The 19,641-nt window shown below is 41.3% G+C and overlaps 1 protein-coding gene across 4 annotated transcripts in view; it reads left to right on the forward strand.

The window, feature by feature from the left end:
- The window catches only part of kiaa0586 (KIAA0586 ortholog), a 112,752-nt gene that overhangs the window by 81,279 nt on the left and 11,832 nt on the right, over positions 1-19,641 (forward strand). The window lies entirely within an intron of this gene.

Genomic DNA, 19,641 nt, shown 5'->3' on the forward strand with positions numbered 1-19,641 from the left:
AAAAATGCATAGTTCCTTACACAGCCAGTAGATGGCAGTGTGTCTGTACGCCTGCAGCTTTCACACCTTCCTTTGTATAACACTGTGAAGCAGATTGTCCACTCGTATTGAAGGCGTGTGTCCTCCCCGCTGGATCTGTGGCTTTCACTAGTGTTCCAGTCTGCCTTTTAAAACTCATTCAGGTGCAGGAGCATTGTTGACGCGTCCTACACTTCAGTGGCAGCAGCTACAGAGAGGGCATCAGAGGCAGAGACCATGAAGTGAGGGGTTGACTAGGGGGGGACAGGTGTGACTTAACACATGCATCTCAATCTGTGCTGGAGGGTGGGTGTCTCTTGGTGTGTCAGGTGCAACTGATGTTGTTTTCCATCTGTGGTCTCTGAGCTAGTCGGAGAGATGGATGTGCTTTAGTGCAGGTCGAGTATTCTTTCCTTCAGATAATAAGCATAAAAACACTTTGCGATGGTGCTGCCTGTTCAAGAGAGAGAGAGCAAAATTCAGTTCAGCTTTGCCACTAGCATTACCAGTGTTTGTAAACAGACAGGGTGCTTTGGATGACTTTTTATGCAAAATTCACTCTGTCAGGTGGATCATTTTCCAGTGCGCATATACCCCACCAGTGAGGAAACAGCAATGTTCACACTGAGCAAGCAACCCAGGCTCACAAAGAGCAAAAGTGTTTACAGCCTGTTCACCCCAAATTCCGTTTAAGCACTGTTTAACCATTGTTGAGCCTTCACCCAACATTTAATAGCTGTTTGTAATACTTTGGAAGTTATTCTGACTTTCTATGAATAGACCTTTACACGTTTATTTATCAGTAAATTAACCTATGCTCACCCTGTACTTATTGTACGCAAAACACAGTAATTTAGCAGACTACAATAGAAAGTGCATGTGAATTTATGGATAATAAAACAAGCTTCAAACTAACAAAAGCAGTACCAAAATGGAAAGTTAGATGAACAAGGGTGAGAGCAAGAAGCTACAGTCTGGGAGAAGTGATACATACGTTATATACCATAATTGATTAGAGCGTGCAGAACACTGTTGCACGCTAGATGTTGGGGATGGACACTGGTGTTCTCCCTAAAGACTGTAGATAACATTGCTTCTCCTTGTAGGAATCATGTGATTTTACTTTTTTCTTAATTTATCTGTGTTTCCATGATTCAGTTATTATTTAGTTAATGAAAGCAATACATGCATCCTGATTAAAAAAAATGTTTTTATGTAGTTATAAACTCGTACACTGTTTTGAAATAGGAAACACTTCTGTATGTTACGCTAAGAACAATTATTTGATTAAACAAGATCAGTTAATTGAATTGTTTAACAACTTAACGTTGTATCTTTTAAAATACACTTTACGAAAATTATATATATGTATAAATATATTTATATTCATATATTATATATAATAATATATATATAAACCGCTCACTGATTTCAGAGTCTGCTGTGCTACTCGTTCTGTGTCGCTATCGCAATTCTAAACGTGCAATAATTTGGGAGTGTTCATATGACTGATGTGGTGTGACCTGCCATTGCCAGATTAGTTAGTGATGAAGGCCAGTACGCACAAGTGGCATAGTAGGTGCGATTGATATAGTACCATCTGCCTATATGGGAGGCTGCTTGAATGCCAGACTCTTCTGTGTGTCGCTGCATTGACTCCCTTTCTGTGTAATTTGACGCACCAGTGAAAACGGCAGGAAGACCAGACTTCCACCTGCATCTCAATGGCTCCATTTATATTTAAAATCACTTGGGCGCTGTGCTGCTTTCTCACTCTCCTGTGGGTGAGTGAGGGAGTGCTCGCTCGAACTAAAGCGATCAAGGGCACATGCCGTGCTGTTGTGAGGTTCATGATAAGGCTTCTACTCAATTACCCATGATGCCCTGGACAGGCAATAAAGCTAACTATGATAAATGCTGTATCCACAAAGAATCCGCTTTTATGTCAGATCATTTGCATCTCATTTTCTGTAACCGTGGTCACATAAGGCAGGACATCTGGTTTTATTTACTGTCCTGTACTGTCCATAGCCTAAAGCCTTAACAAATTTCACGCTCCTGCTCTGTACTGTAAATACGTGCGTTGGAACCTGTTTAGTCACGCACTCTGTCCACACAAAAGCCTCTCAGACAAATGCAGCCTCTGCCAGCAATCTGCTCCTCTGCCTATTTTACAGATGGGCAGATTGTTCTCTTTAAGAAAGACTACAGTGTGCTACCGTGTGCTCCAGTCAATGCAGACATGATTTAGCCAGTGTGTGCCAGTCATCCAGCTGCGCTTTGATAGCTATTCCTTTATATTTACCACTCTGAGAGAGAGAGAGAGAGAGAGAGAGAGAGAGAGAGAAAGAGAGAGAGTATAGAATGGTTTCTCTGTTCAGCCCCTGTTCAGTGGGTAGTCTTGACTTTAGCGGAGCAAATACATTAAATGTGCTTATATAATTGCAGTCTGGACTTGTGGATGTGCCCACACAGCACACAAGTACAGTGTTACCTCCCAGTGAGTTTGTAGCTTGTGGAACTTAAGTTATGTTTAATGCTAACTGTGCTGTAAGATTAAGACAGATTCATATAATTGGCAATAATACCATTGTTGAATATCAGTTCATATCTCTCTCACTGCCATTGCTTATTGCTCAGATTGTTGGACAGATCAGGCAGATGATTTACATGATAATTCAAAGTCTTATTATTCAGTTTCCCTTCAAAATTGATTAATTTCAGAAATTTAAATTTGGAATCTGTAAGTGCTGTTTATCTGATGCTGACAGTGTTAGTGGTCTAAGAAGTCATCAGGAGTCCAATATTCTCTCTATATACTTGGAAACTCATTTTTAAACTCATTTTACTTTGGCTTTCTTCTTCATTTTTAAATCTCCTCCGATATATCTCCTGAAAAAATAACACGCTGAACTTAACAGATGACTTTTACACAATATAAATAAGGTACTTTTCTACATTTTAAATAAATTAAATTATGCTGCCTGTGAATGAAGAACTGCCTGGGCATCAGCGGAACACAGGCTACTCTGTGAGAAATATAGATGCATGTGTAGGGAACAGGAAAAGGGGGGTGGTTACAAACACAAAGTCTCTCTCATACACACACTTCCACACAGATCAACGGTCTCTTATGTAGGGCCACATGGGTAACGTTTTTCCAAGCTGAGCTGCAGCTCTGGGTTCAGTATAAATGGCAGTAGTGCTGATGTGTTGAGTGTGCCTTGTGTCTTCATTAGCCCTCTGTGGCACAGAAACTGACAATGCATTGCCTTAGTAGAGTTTTTCACTTTTACAATAATTTGCTTAAAGTTGATATTCATGTAGTGAATTCGGACTTCTTTGGCCTTTAATAAACATAGCAAAAAAGTAATTATATTTGTGTTTGGTTGATTATTTCTTTATTTCAACAATGCTTCTTGGCAATAAATCTTATACTGTTGGAAAGCCTGTTAATTTCCCCTTTAAATGGTGCCACATTTGTAAGGAACATGCATTTGTGGGATGAGCAGTAGAGCTGAATATGTGGGCTGCATCCATGAAGAATTCGCCAAATTCTCTCCGCCAAAGCCCAACAGCTTATTCTGTGTGATGGTGTGGGGTGGCATCTTCCTCACTGGAAAAACGAGGCTTGTCATCATTGGAGGCAATCTAAGTGCGGAGATGAAATTCTGCAGCCAGTGGCAGTCCCATATCTCCATAGTCTGGTACCAAACTCTTTCCTCCAAGATGACAATGCTCGCCCCCACAGAGTGGGGTTTATTAGAGAATACCTCCAGAATGTGGGAGTGGACAGGATGGAATGGCCTGCCAGTGTCCTGACCTCAACCCCATTGAACACTTGTGGTAGAGTGATCAACACAACCACGTTGGCTGACTTGCGACAAATGCTGGTTGTAGAATGGGATGCCATCCCACAGCAGTGTGTGACCAGGCTGGTGACCAGCATGAGGAGGAGGTGCCAGGCTGTTGTGGCTGTGTATGGTTCTTCCACATGCTACTGAGGCTCCTGTTTGTTAAATGAATAAATTGTTAAATTGACAATATTTCTTGTTTCTTCAAACTTCAATCATCCAGTCCACCACACACCAAACAAGTCAAAGGCAGTATAAGCTGTTTGGAATTGGCAGAGAGGATTTGGCGAATTTTTTATGGGCGCAACCTACAAACTCAGCTCTACTGCTCATCCCACAACTGCATGTTCCTTGCACCATTTAAAAGGGAAATTAACAGGCTTTCCAACGAAATATGATTTATTGCCAAGAAGCATTGTTACAAAAAAAGAAATAATCTACGAAACACACATCTCCTTACTTTTTGTGTTATGTTTAGATACATTCAAAGATTTCATTGTTGATATTCCATGTATTCAGTGCATTGCAAGTCTTCTTCCTTTGTGTAATTGCATCTTTCCGAACACAATAATGAATTTCTTTTCTCATGATCTGTTCAAAGTACAAAGTATAGAAGCCATAGTCTAATATTTTTCTTCCCCACTTGAATGCAGATTTGTGTACACGTTTGTAGCTATGCTGCTACGAGACTATTGTTAACAATAAAATAAAGCTGACCCTGCTGACCTCTCTTTGAAATCAGACTTTACATTAGTTACGTCCTCTGACATTAATGTGGTCATTCCTGAATGCCTTTGCTTCGTTTGCACTCACTTTGTGTGAAGAGTTCTCGTGTTTCTTCGTCAGCAGCAGTCTTACACACACAGGAGGCCCTGAGACAGTGTGAGACAACACTAGGCTGCTCTCAGGGAGGTCCTTTTAAACAAAGATGAGAGCCGATTATTTTTACAGACCAAGCTTCATGTCTGTTCACTAGTTTGTGGTGAAAGATGGACAGTTTTACGTACTTTTGTTTAAACAGCTCTGCTATGACTGCTAGCCAGCTATTTGAGAAATGTTTCTGTTTCATATTGATAAATTTGGCAGCAGATTGCTGTGCTTTTGATTTACTGATGCAGGCTGCACAGTGCGTCATATTTCTATCGCTGTATGAGAAAAACACAGCAAAGTGCTGTAATAACAAACCAGACAAAATTAATCAAGTCTGAGAGGTGGAAACAGGTTAATAGCACTACTCAAATGATAGGAGTCAGCTGCATGCAGCACTAGAGTGGAATTTTTCATGTCAGAGTCTGGTGTTTGTGGTTGACATAATTAGAGTCGAATCATAGAGAGGCAGAGAGCTGCGAAGCGAACATGTGGGTAGAGCACCAGCAATGTTATCGTTACTAAAGGCTGTTTTTTTCATCAGCCATGCTCTGCGGAGAAGGGAAGGGGGCTTGGGAATGAAAGGTCACTGTTGAGGTCCACTGAGCCATCAGGAAAACTGAATTGGGGGTGGCACAGAAAAGGAACAGCACTTTCTCCTACCTCAACTTCCACAGCTGAATTCCCATAAAGAAGACCCCTAACACCCCACTGCCCCCACAAGCTCCAAGGTGGTTGCCTGATAGTCCAGTTGTGTGTTTACTGCCAAAGATGGTCTAAATACCACACACCTGCTGGCTATTCACCTATATCACCTTTTATCAAATTCAACAGGTTTTACAAAATATTTAGGAAGACATAAACATTTTTTTAAATTACCCAGCATTGCATTCTCTCAGTTTCTGTGCGGCCAAATACGATCTTTTTTTATTTAATTAAATCTCATCTGAATGGTTATTTAACTGTAATTGTTCAAATTATCATCAGGTTTTTGTCTGTGGCATGGAGCCCTAGTGCTACACATGGGCGTTCTGGCTCAAATCACAAGGATACAATGGTTAAATCTTTGGAGTAATCTGTTAATTTGATCCATGTTTGAAATCCTAAAGCGCAAATGTGGAAGGCTCTCTTGCGTCCACATACTGGACAGAACTGTTGACAATGTTGGCTCATGTTTGTCAGCGCTGGCTGGAACCCTGGTGCTCAGTGACCAGGCTGCAGACAGGACGAGACAAAGCCCCCAGTTAAGACCAGGATTTTGCTGTGTTTTCCTATTAGAGCAGGAAGTAAAAGGACAATAATCAAATCCACCGAAACAACAAACCAAAGCAAAGCAAAGCTGGGCTGCCTTTGTGGCTGTAGTCTGTAACTGGCCAACACTCACTCGTCCCCCTCCCTTTCCCCCTGATTGCTTCAGCGTTTGGACTGAAATTCATGGTCCAAATGCTCTGAAACAACACACAGAATAAATAAGGGCGGACAAATATTGGTTTCACATTTTGAAACCAGCTCCAGCCTGATGCTGTTGACCCAGAATATTACATAAATAATTTTTATCACAAAAGAATGTTTGGAACCTACTTTCAATGGCATTAAATGACTTCTGGGCCATAGATTGCTTCTTGCTGTCATAGCCAGAGGAGCGCACCCAGCCGAGGTCGTTCAGTTGAGAAAACAGAGAAAATGGCGGGAGTGGTTGTCTCAGTCTAAACACAACAGTGGAAGAGCACAGGCTTATCAGGAATTACTGCTGATTATGGGTTTTTCCAACAGTTTTTATTCTGGTTTAGTCCAAAGCCTTTAACCATATTATAAAAGACAAAACAAGCAGTATGTTCTCAGTTTTTAACATTTTTAACTTGTTTTTAATTATAATTTTGCATAATATTTTTAAAGTTGATTTCAGAAATTAGTTTTTTTCTTGCCGAACTTGTTTGAAAATGATATAATATACTGACTTTTCTCCAGTTGTATTTTCCTGCCTGCCTGCATAACCTGACAGCACCAAAATGAAGGCTCTTTGGCTGCACTGCAGGAGACTTAACAATCCTGCACTTTACAGCCTGCATTAGATTAAAAAGTGAATCAATGTGGGAAACAAATCTGTCCACAGGCTGTAAGCATTACAAAGGGCTTTTTTGAATTGTGTATTCAGAATGCGTATTTAAAATTGTATTTAAACAAGAACTCCCATTGAGGACTGGATTATTGTTTTGGCAAGCAGACCAGACCAACATGGCTGCCCTATAAGGCCAATTGCATAAGCTGAAACAGCTACCCACAAATATAGCTCATTCATAATTTTCCTCTCAGAAATTTCAAGGGTATGAAGTGATATAATTTTACAGAACGTTGCAGTCCATAAATTGGAAATCATACTTCTGACTGAAATTCGTACCCTAGGAAAGGCTAAGCTTTACAGAAAAAAGACTAGAAAAAGATTAGAACGTGAATCAGAGCAAATGTGTTGGACTTGAAACGGAATGTGAAATTCACATTGGGCTTGGTAAAGTTTAAACATGTTTTCAGATAGATATGTCAAGTTCAAATCAGGCTCAGGTTTCTCAAGTCACTCTCTTTTTATGTTTTTGGTTTTTTTACCCTGTTAGTTTTATATTAAACTGTTTTTAATCTGGAATGCAGGAGACTGTGTGAAATTCCCCAGTAGAGTGAGTGTGTGACTGAATGGGGGAGAGTGTGATGCTCTGTGATACACTGCCACGCCATATATGGTGTGTTCCTGCCTTGTGCCCAGTAATTCCAGGTGGGCTTTGCAACATAATGAAGTGGTTGAATGCATAGAAAATTTACTAGAATAGTTTTCTTATTAAAAATAGGGAGCGGTTATAGCCTTGAGGTTAGAGAAGTGAGCTTGAGGCTATTTCTTGAAGGAAAAAATAAATTCACCGCTGACGTGCCCTCGTGCAAGGCACCTTATCCCCAAACTGCTCTCCAGGTGCCAAGGTGGTTGTCAGCCTCTTGCTTCGGTTGTGTGTGTGCTCACTGCCCCTAGTGTTTTTGAAGAATTCCTCCTCACTGGATGAAATATTGAGGGCAGGGGGTGTGAAAGAACAGCACTGTCTCCTCCCTCAACATCCACAGCTGTGCAGTCCTTGAGGGAGACACCTAATAACAGCTCCCCGGGTGCTTGGGTGACTGCCTGCTGCTCCAGGGGCCTTTCCTCACTGCCTCCCTAGTGCACTAGTGTTGGTTTCACTGCCGCAGGTTATAAACAGAGGTGCATATTCCTTGTGTGTAATTCAATGACAATAAAAGCCTGTTCAAGTGAAACTTCCAGGGCTGTTTTTAGGAAAGTGAAGTTGAATGTGGTTTGTGAGGTTTAAACAAAGCTTTGTTTGCACTGTGGTTGTTGTGATTGTGGGTCGTATTCTGAGGATGTATTGAGTTCTGATGGAAGCTTTATCCTGGAGCAAAACAAACTGACAGAGAAAAGGACAGAAACACAAAGAGTGAAAAAAGACACAAAATCAGCAAGTGTCTCTCTGTCCTGATTGCCGTTTGGCTGCAGAGAGTGAAAAAATGAAATTGTGTTTGTCATTCCATCTGTGTCATGGTCCAGATCTGCCTGCACCACAGATTGTTAACTCTTTAAATGCTTGTTTTGACAGTATTGGAAGAACACCGTGCCCTGAAGGAAGTGTGTAGATTTGAGTGTCAAGTGCAATGTAGATGAAGCATTGGTCTCTGAGGCAGCCGGGTGAGTCACTATCTGGAGGTGATTGACGGAGACATGGCTGGCCAAGTTCTTGTTTATTGTCACGCTCCATTGAGTTCTCCCCTCCTTTTGACCTACAGATGCTGCAGAGCGGTTTCACACTACACTTAAAGCTTTCAGGCCAGCAGCAGCACATTGGCCATAGCATGACCTTGAGAAAGCGTAGCCAGCGGGCCACTCTAAACTCTTCAGAAGCCTTGTAAAGTTGTGAATGCTGGTGAATGCTGGTCAGTGACAGCTGTTGTGAAATGGGGTGCATAAGCTTCCAAGGAATGCATCTCTAATGGAAAGCTTGCCAAATGTAATATAACAACACACTTATTAGGTTATATGCATTTATGCGGTTCAAATGTACACGCCATGCTTTCTCAAGACCCACTGTACTGACCTCGGACCGCCAGTCTGGGGAACAGGAGGATTGTGGAAATCGAATGGGTTACATTTTAGTTATTTATTGATTGATTTTTAAGGAAAATTATAAAGAAAGACAATGTCCAAGATGATTTAAAAAAAAAACCCTCCTGAGTCAGAGACTAAACTTGGAGAGCACTTGCGTATTTTATCCCTGTCTCACTTCCTCTTGATCCCTTTGTGTTTCAAAGCATGGAAAAGTTCCTTAATGTTAATGTATTTATTCAGTGTCTGTACCTGACCCGTTCAGACTGGTTTCTTAGCAGCAGAGAAACACTAAACAAAAAGCTGAGTTTTATAGTGATCTCATCTAACACGCGGGCCACAAGATAATATCATAATAAGCTAATGCACGAGCCACAGTACAACAGCAATGCGCAGCACTCTGGAGTATGTTACAGTTCTGTACACTGCATTGAATTGTTACGTACTTGCTCTCTGTCCCTCGGTATATGCATTTAGTTCCAATGACCATGGCTTGTAGAACGGAATCAAAACTAGGTTACCAGATGATACACGCTATTTGTGGCTTTGTTAAATGTTTAAATAAAGGGACAGCTTCAGAGAAAGAAGATTTGTTATAAGATTAGCCTGTTTTCATAGCAGATGGCTGGCAATGTTAAGATTTTTACACAGAAGTGTGTCATGGAATTATGCTGCTGAACTCTGCGTCTGACTAATGCATGGAAAACCGACAAACCATTGAGAAATGCTTTTAAACTGTAAGTAAGAACTGACTCACTTGCATTTCATGTCTCATTTTAATCTATTTAAAGCATTTAAATGTAAGATTGATATTTAACTGGTAGGTAGCTGTGGGTGCTGTTTTTCAGCTGTGTTGATATTAATGACCCCTGTGTGGTCACCTAGTGAAAGATGAGGATCCATGAGAAACTGATGTCAGCCATCCCAGCTGTACCACTGTGTCTTTCTCTGAACAGCTGCAGACGGCTCCTGGTGAGTGCACGCTAAAGGCCCTTCCAGAGCATACATATCTTTTTATTGTGTCTGTTAGGAATTCAGCATGTTTGAAGTTTCGGAGCACTGTCCTCTGAGACTCTGAGACAGTTAGCAAAGGGACCAACTTGCCAAGTGGCTCTGAACATCTTAACATACTGTGAACAACGAGGGAAAATGCAGAATCATATATACGTCTAATAACTTAATCACTCCCCTCATTTTTCACAGTTTAATAGCTTGTTTCCAGTGTTCTATGTCACTCTGTTTCACCCCAGTGCTACCCATCAGAACTGAGACTGCACATTCCATCTGGAGCCTGCCAGCAAAAGCAGCACTGATGAGTGTCTGCCTGCTTACAAGAGATTGAGTGTTTGTTTTTTATATCAGAGCCAATATATTCTAGCTGTGAAATTTTATATTAAGCCTGCTGCAGTCTTTTTCTTCATATGTGCAAATATTTCATCACCGTCCAATGGAAAATATGTACATGTATTTGAGGAGAAAGAAAAGCTCCTTAACAGTGGAAGTCAGTGTACAAATACTGTATTATTCGTGTGAAGGACATCTGCTGTGTTCAAATGATGTAGTAAACTAAAAATTGGCAAAAATGTGTGTTTTACAGTGGACAGCAACAATTTGCTTTGCGTAGGGTGTCAATACTTAGATTCTGTAGGATGCACTTTGGGCTACTGGGTGGTGACAATCATCCTATCATTCCCTATGCGCTGTGCTTAAGGTGGTGCATCTGCACCTCTCTCCTTCTGCCCAGCTTGTGATTAGATACAGAGACAGAGAGATAAAACTCCTCTCACAGATGGACTAATGGAAAAGAGGTGGGGGGAGAGGGGGACGTCGCTTGAAACTGAACTGGGTTTCGAGGCTGTCCAAGAGCTCAGACGGATTTCACCTCTTCACCTTAAGTCATCCTCTACCACCCGGCCGGGATAGAGGGAGAACCATCCCCAGAGCGGGGGGCTTTGATGTTTGGAGGACGGCTGCCCTGCCGAAGCCATGCAGCATAAGGCCCTGGCTCTGCTTTCACAGGTGGATGAGCGGGGCTTTAATGGAAGCTCTCCTGTTTCAGGCCGCACGGGGTTGCAGAGGTTGTACCCCGAGCTGTGTTTGAAGTGTTTTGAGGAATAGAGTGCTCCTGTCTTCCTGCACTGACAGATGTGCGTTCTGCTCCGTGGCTCTGCAATATGGGTTTATTATTACTAAAGAGTCGCAATGTTAAAGGGAAAAATCACAGACATGAATGAATTAAATAAATGTAGCCGTACTGTCCGAGTATATGATTGATGGACATACACTGGTTCTACAGTTACAGACAGTAGTCCAACTGTTGCTCTGCATACTTTGTATGCCTGCTTTCTTGCTGTCATTCAGTAGTTAGGATCACTATGTCACAATGGCAGTGACACTGATGTGACGGTGGTGCGTTATGTGTGGATCACACACAGCAGTGCTGCTGGAGTTTAAGTTCTTCAGTGCCACTGAAAGTTCACCAACCAAAAATAGCCAGCCAACAGTGTCCTGTGGGCAGCAACCAGTGACCACTGATTAGGGACTAAAGGAGGAACAACGCAAACCATACCTGTCAACCCTCAGGTTGTTCTCAGAATTCTCCTGTGTTTTACCCTGTTTCTCCAGCTGTCCTGTTTTCTGGTAAATCTCATTTATTTGAATCCTGCTGTAAAATAATAAACAATGAAATGAACAAAAGTTGATGGTAGGCATAACTAGCCATAGCCACCTGTTTGATGGGTTCACAACAAAATGAATTCATGCATTTATCAAGCTATTGTGAGATATAAAGCTGCACTACAAAAAGCAATGTAACATGAAAAAGAAACACATTAACCTAAAGGTTTCTGCCAGAATGTCCCTTTAAGTTGAATGTGCAGGTTTAGTCTCCGCCATATGCTGCTGTAATTGTTCTGTTCCTCCATCCAGCCAGACTTATGGTTTTCAGGTTAGTGTGTGTGTGTGTGTGTGTGTGTGTGTGTGTGTGTGTGTGTGTCTGCGTGTGTGTGTGTGTGTCTGTGTGTGAAAGAGAGAGAGAGGTGTGTTTGTGGGTAGTGAGAATGAGGCTCAGTTAAAGCACTGCTGTGTTTGTCTTTTGTCCTGAACAGCCCTGTTTCTCTCATTCTCTCGCTCCTCATCTGGTTTCTATCAGAGCAGCTCTCACTGCTGCCAGTCGAAAAATTCCCCATCACTCCTTTCTCTCTCTCTCTCTCTCTTTCTTTCATTCTTTTTCTCTCTCTCTCTCTCTCTCTCTCTCTCTCTCTTTTTCACTCTTACACCCATACAGTTTCTCTTTTACACTGTTGATTTCCTTCTGTCTTTTTCTCCCTTCGTTTCCCCCTCTGTTTTTTGCACACACCCATTTACTCAAACTTGTTCTTTTGTTCTCTCTCACATTTTTATTTTGCCCGTTTCTGTCTGTCTGTCTCTCTCTCTCTCTCTCTCTCTCTCTCTTTTTCACTCATACACCCATACAGTTTCTCTTTTATACTGTTGATTTCCTTCTGTCTTTTTCTCCCTTCGTTTCCCCCTCTGTTTTTTGCACACACCCATTTACTCAAACTTGTTCTTTTGTTCTCTCTCACATTTTTATTTTGCCCGTTTCTGTCTGTCTGTCTGTCTCTCTCTCTCTCTCTCTCAAACAAACGGACACACACACACACCCCTTCCTCATAGTGTGGAACAGGCTGTGGCCCCCTATCAAAGCCCTGGCTCTGGTCTTATTCCCCACAGTTCAGAGCAGCATATTGAATCTATCAGTGCTGTCACATGTGCCCAGCTCTCCAGCAGTGCCTGAGGAGCACAGGACCACAGCCAAGCACCACATCTACCGTCACTGTCCCAACTGACAGCTCTCTCTGGAACCAGCTCAGTTTTGTGATCTGACCATATAAAAATGTTGTCCATTTGTAAGATCTAGTTGTCTACTGTGCTAGGCAACCGCTGTGAGTGACTGAATGATATTCTGCTTTAAATTAACTGGTTGAATTTGAAATAATATGGCTTTGTTATACCACTGCTGAAGCTGATAAATTCATGAAACTGGACTGTGTATTGGTCAAGCCCTACTCTGTTTATCTGACTCTCTGGCTTCTCCTTTTCCAGTCTGAAACACTGTACTACTATTATTCGTTACTCCCCCGTGTCTGTTTTCTCTCTCACTTCTGTCCTCTGAATATTAATGACAATTTTCTGTCTTAGTCCCAGCCCCCTTCCGTCCTCCTTCACCGTCTGAAGGTGCACACGTTTTAGATTAAAACTTAATTTTGATGGACATCATTGGGATTTGATCCTCGACAATTAAATAGCTTTTGAGTGCTGGGGCCACGTGCTTCTGCCCGGAGTTCATACTGTACAGTGTCTGGCTTATAATTACATTTGGCTGCTTGCCCTTGCAATGGAATTAAACTGCTGTATATTGATGAATGAGTCATCAGCCAATTAATTTTGAATGAGATTAGATTCTACAGTAGGACACCCATTTTACAACTCAGTGTTTGTTCCTGCAGGTTTCCTTTTGGTGTTTGGCATTGTAAATACAAGCTGCTACATTTATCTACACTTCCACTCTAAGTGGTGAAGAGTGTGATGTTTCTCCATGGCTTGGCAGCTACAAAGCATTTATCAAGCATTTACAAAGAGACACACGCATTCCTAAGGCTATAAACTATCCCAAAATTAGAGCCCAATTTCTGTGTGACCTGGGTGCATTTCTGTTTTGAGATCTGGCACCTGCCAGAGTGTCCCTGGCTCGTAAGCTCCACTGCTTCTTTTCTTAAGAGCATTGTTCTCCTACTATTATGTTTTTTAAAAAAAGCTCCAATACAGCTTCTCACTTGAAAGTTCAATGACATTTCCACACAAATCACTGCCCAAAAGGCTTGCAAACATAGAAGATATAGAAGAAGTCATAGAAGATAGCTTTGCTTTGCATATTGTGCTGCAATACATATTCATCTCCTACTGCTTTCTATAACTGATCATTGCAGCCCCACAGACAGATGCACTCTTGTTCACAGATGGTTGAGATGCTGGGCAGTTTGCCCACGGGTGCTCCCTGCCCCTCTCCTCTTCTCTCTTCCCTGATTACAGCTTACACACACTCAAACACACTCCCAAAGGGATCTCACCCCCTCATACCTGAGCTACACTCACTACAGGCAACCGTGGAACCCTATAGATAGGAACAGCATAGATTTCTAGAAACCTATACATTCAGTGACAGGTTCATCACAGTACTGTGATCTCTAGTTAAACATAGATAAACATATATGTGTTTGGAACACTGAGCAGGTCCAGTTGACCTTTATTTTGGAAGGCAGCTCATTATGGGAGGCATGGGGAGCATGAGCATCAGGTAAAACTGACCATGAGCAGTGACCAAATTCCATCTGTATTTAGATATATGGGAAAAGCATCAGTAAATAAGGTTGGAAATGGAAAACACTGCATATGCAATGAGGGTGATGCTTAGTGTACTGGTGCAGTTTTTAAGGGAAACAAAGAGCACCTGTGAATGCCAGTGCTGAATGTGATCAGACATTTAGATGTTAATCCACATGTATATACAGAGGGATATTATAGCACTTGTTGTGCTTAAACCTCTCATTACATAATGCAACACACATGTTAGTGTAGGCCCTGGTTTACAGAGGTGTGGAAGAACGTAATATGTGTTAGCTTCATCTTTCACCATATTCCTCACTAGAAGACCAGTGACTGTTCAGAATGGTACAGGCTTGAAAGTGTGATCCCTGCGGTGAGGAAGTCTGGCTGCTCTGTTTTGCTGTTGGGGGCATTTTGCTTCCATGGTTTGTCCTCTTAGAGTGAACCGCAAGCTTGTGGTGGACCAACACTTTATTAAGACACTGTGGGTTTTTCCTTAAATTTGTCACTTGGTCAAAATTTATCTCATGAAATATTTCTTCAAAATTGTGGTTACAATATAATTCCATTGGAAATCTGCCAAGAACCATGACATCACCATCCAACATAAACCTACTGACTTTGTAAATATTAATATTTTTAAACTAAATTTTATATTGAGTGCACTATACACACACTATTAAGAAAAATTTGGATATTATTTAATCCAGGGGTGGGCAATCTTATCCGCAAAGGGCCAGTGTGGCTGCTGGTTTTTGTTCCAACCAACTAGGAGGTCACATGATCATTTGTTTTACTCAAGCCAACTAATTAAAGGAGTGAAATCAGGTGTGCTTGAGCCTGAATGGACTTAAATCCAGCAGCCACACCGGCCCTTTGCGGATAAGATTGCCCACCCCTGATTTAATGCATTGTTTACTTTTCAGGCTCAGAACACATGCATTTTCTTGTCCAGGAAACTGTTGGCACTGACAAATCTCTGTGTAATAAATTACACTTAAAAGTGCAACATGGTCATCTAATAATCGCCAACAACATGTCGTACGTAGTAGAGTAGAGCTAGACGTCTCTCAGCGGGAGATGCCGGGAGGCATGAGACAGAGCCACTGCCTGAGAACTCTAAACCTAAGAGACCACTGCCAACCACACGTGAAGGGAGGAGTGAGTGAGAAAATTTCCACTTTGTGATTATGTTTCAGGTTTAAAGTGGACTGTAGCTGCTTTGCTCGTTTCAGGGGATATAGGTGTTTTCTGTTACAGAGCTGCCCTGTTAAAACAGTTCACATCCTTTTGGTTTTACATATATATGTATTATTTTTATTTTTTTCTAATTTTCTTTTGCATAGTTGACCCCTTGCGGGGCACTGGCCAGAGAACGCTTTCAAAATGAAATGAGATTTAAGTTTAGTGCTGTTTAAGAGCGAATGGTCGTAAAAGATAAATTAAACTTCTGTGTGGTCCTGCTGATAAGTTTGTTTCAGTGCTGCTTTCCTTTATGTCCTTCCAGCTTTTTGGTCAAATGACTCACAGACAGATTTATTTCAGAGAGGTTGCTCTATCTCGTGTCCAAAGAGACAGTCATTATATTAGCAAGCCCTCAACAGTGTTTTATTTTAATCTGCTGTCGTGGTGTTTTTAGAGTGAATTCCAAATCCTGAGCTATTGATGTTACATTTTCTATTCCACCTTTTAAAGTACGATGAGATTCCTGGAAAATAGGTTTTGACCTTTAGCTGAGAGAGCCATTTAACTGGAGAGTGGACAGAAAAGCAGATATCTTTAAAAGTAGCTTTGTGCCTCATTTCTGGAGCAGAGCTGATTTCACAATCGTTTCACCTCTGTGTTTGACCTGCTTTGAAATTGGTCCATGTGAAGTCTTTCTTTCTTTTTCCACATCCATTTCTGAGGCATGGTCTCTGAAGGTCTTGTAGATTCTCTTGGGACAAATAACCCACTTCTCTAAAAATAACCATTAGTCCAATGCAATGGACCAGAGGAGCAAAATGTGGCCTTATTTTGGCATGCCTCTCTAAGTCCTGATCAGCATAACTTCTGTTAAAAACATTGTCTTTTATAAAAGCATGCTGGATGTTAAGGCTAGATGTTTTTTTTATTTGAATATCCTGTTACACTGTTTAGCCAGAGCTGTAGTTCTCGCTTTGTGGGCCAGGTGTGTGCATGAGCGTTAAAAAAGATTCATGTTGACACTTCCTAACCCCAGCACTCAGGCTAGGGTTATTTTAACTGATCCAACAGATGGCTTCATTATTGCATTATCCCCCTAAATATCAAAATTGCATGGGGTTGTATTTCAGTGTCTTTTGCAGTCTGCGTATTGTCAGGAGTATTGCGCCATAAGTTGAACCCTCCAAACTAGTAAGATTGAAATGACACAGCAGACTGACCTAAATGTGTGATAGACTGATACCGGTCCCTTTGCTTTTAAAGAGCCTTGAGGGGCTTTTCCCCGACGAAGATGGATAAGATCTTGCTCTCTTTCTCTCTCTGCTGTCTCTGACCCTGAGCCACGGCCTGCATGACCTGCTCCCCTCTCCACAGCTTGACCTCGATTTACGAGGGCATGGCCTGTCCGCCTGGCCCTCCAACATGGAGTTCTGCTTCTTCATGTCTGGCCACTGCTGCCTTCACCCCCACTTAGAGCTGTAAAAACGTATTGATGAAATGTGATGTATCGATCTGAAGGCAGTAATTCAACCTCAGTGATTTTGTAATGTTAAAATGAATTTTATGAATTGGTTAACTATTCTATATTTGCTTGACTCTACACCTAAATGCTGTTTTGATAATCCAGGTTATTAAATACATTGCTCTTCCACTGGAATCATTAATGACATCTGTGTTGCTTGGAAACCATAGCCTGCTGTTACAAAATGTTTGTTAACTGTGACTAAGTGTGTAATACCTCCACAAATGTAAATAACAACTGTGAATCAATTCAGGATGGACTGGACAAGTTTCAGCATGTAGCTGTAATCAGTGTTTTACTTGTTGTTCCAGGTAGTCCCCTCATTTAATTAATTAATGAATATTCAAATCTGTGGCTGTTTAGGCCCAGTCCAGATGTGTGAATGCTTTTGAATGTTCATTATGCCAATCAGAATTTTCATTTTGGAAAACAAGGATAAGAATCTTATGTTCCTTGGTCAGATGATAAGCAAAATGCAACACCTGATTGTCCAGCAGCTTGGTGTAGGCACTGATGTTCATATCTACTGTCTCCCAAAAAAAAAGACCCATTTTGGCATAACACCCCAGAACATCAGAGACTCCTCTAGCTTTCTGAGCGCCACAATGAACGTGATACCTTACCTTCAAATGCAAGCAGTAACGATATTCATCTGACCAGATAACATGTTTCTAGTCATTAACAGTCCACTGTAATCAGGCAATTTTGTGAGTAGCATATGTTAATGATATGCAGTTCCCTATGCAGTTCTTTCAGAAATTGCTCAACTGTTTTGATTTGTAGAAGTGAATTTACCTTCACATGTTTATGAAAAGATCCCTGTCTGTCAATTTACTGGAGACTGTGAGAATTTTATTTATTAATGTTTTTTTTGCCCCTGCTGGTCAACCCCTATGACTGCATGCTTCTAAACACTAGGAAATTCAGCTACTTCCTTCGCACTATGGACTTTGGAGCGCAAAAATGCAATCAATTGTTTTTGCCCATCATTAACATCTGTTTTGCGACCTGTTTTGGACACACTGAACAAGACATTCACTGCACTGTATCACCTTTTCTCAATCTACAAAACCTGTCAGTCACCATGTAGGTATTTATAGTCCAATCATCCTTATGTAGTACTGTTTTATTAAAGCAAAAGTCCATAATAGCTCACATGTTGCAGTGATTTTGCGAAGGCTAAGCGATGTAGATGACCATGAATCAGAGCTGCATATTTGGGTTTATTACTTTGAGAGTAAAATGAATCTTATAATATTCCATATTATATCCACTGATTTTGTTCAATTACAATGTGTGATTTCATTGGATGTTCATGTATTGTTTTTATTGTTCTGTTTAACTCCAGACACTTTTGGGTATTGAGTCTTTTTTATAATCCTAAGAGTTATCAACATTTTAACCTCATGGTAATATTTAAGATTTGACGATGCTTGTAATCTTTTCCTGAAGAATCAACTGGCTGTGAGGTTGGAGATCCCCTGATCCCCTTCCACCAGCTCCAGATAAAAGGAGTATTGAGGGGCTGTGTCCTGTCCACCAAACCACCCCTCCCCTAACCTGTCTGGATAGGACAGAACCCGGTTTAGAAGGGAAGGCGTAGATGAAAGCTCACTTTGGCTGAATGCAAATCCCCCCTTCCCCCTGCTGCTAGGCTTTTCCACTTACACAGCTGCCCCCCAACAAACCCCTCTATCTGGAAGCTTTAGTGTAGGCTGAAGGGGCTTTCCATGAGATACTGGCTCCAAGCCCAAACCAGAGTCCCTCTTGCTCAGCCCCAGCCTAGACCCTCACCTCTCTGGGACACAGGCTAGAGTCAGGTAGCCCCCCCCACATCCCAAAGGTCACAACCCCTGACTCTCAATTAGCTCTCCTAGTTTTGGTCCACCTCTAGTTTCAGAAGCTGAGCGCTGGTTAAAAAGCAGAGGGGGATACTGCTTTGCAACACAATGCCTCAATCAGCAGCCCATACAGTTTTGCCCAACCGTGGTGTAAACAAGCAGGGAGAAAGGATTAGTTAAGAGAGCCATTGATGTCTTTGATTGACTTAATCTGTCTTCAGGGGATAGGAAGTTTGATGGATTTCCAGTCTCAAGGGATGACCTCTCCTCTGCCTTGCTCTCCCTTTTTACCACTCTTCTTACTCCTCAGCATTTTTCATTCTGGAGACTCTAGTTGTATGAAGACAAAAAAGACATACTTTTGTCTTTGGGAAACCCCCCCCCCCCCAAATTAATAATAATAAATAAATAAATAAATCCAGGATAACCCAAACAATAAGAATAGGATCTTTAACCATTCATTGGTATTTTGGTATTTAAATTATAAATGAATTGTTAACTAAATAATCTAACAAGTACAAATCCTATTTCTGGAAATGTTGAGATATTTTGAAAATGCATTGAAAGCAAGATTCTGTGAGTTAAATGTTTTTCATGTCTCTTGAATGTTTTTTTACAGACAAAATTACAAAGACAACATTTCCAGTGTTTACACAGATCAACATGATTTGCCCTTTAAGCCCAGACGGTATTGCATGAGAAACCATTATGCTACTGTGATATTTATAGCCACGTGGGAGTACTTCAGATAACTTGTCATTGAACAGTCTGTCAATGCACCAAAAATGCAACCTAAAACTTTGCTATGCTTCAGTAAAGCTATACATCAATTCTGTG

This window comes from Hoplias malabaricus, chromosome 1 (assembly GCF_029633855.1).
Source record: "Hoplias malabaricus isolate fHopMal1 chromosome 1, fHopMal1.hap1, whole genome shotgun sequence".
NCBI classification, from domain to species: Eukaryota; Metazoa; Chordata; class Actinopteri; order Characiformes; family Erythrinidae; genus Hoplias; species Hoplias malabaricus.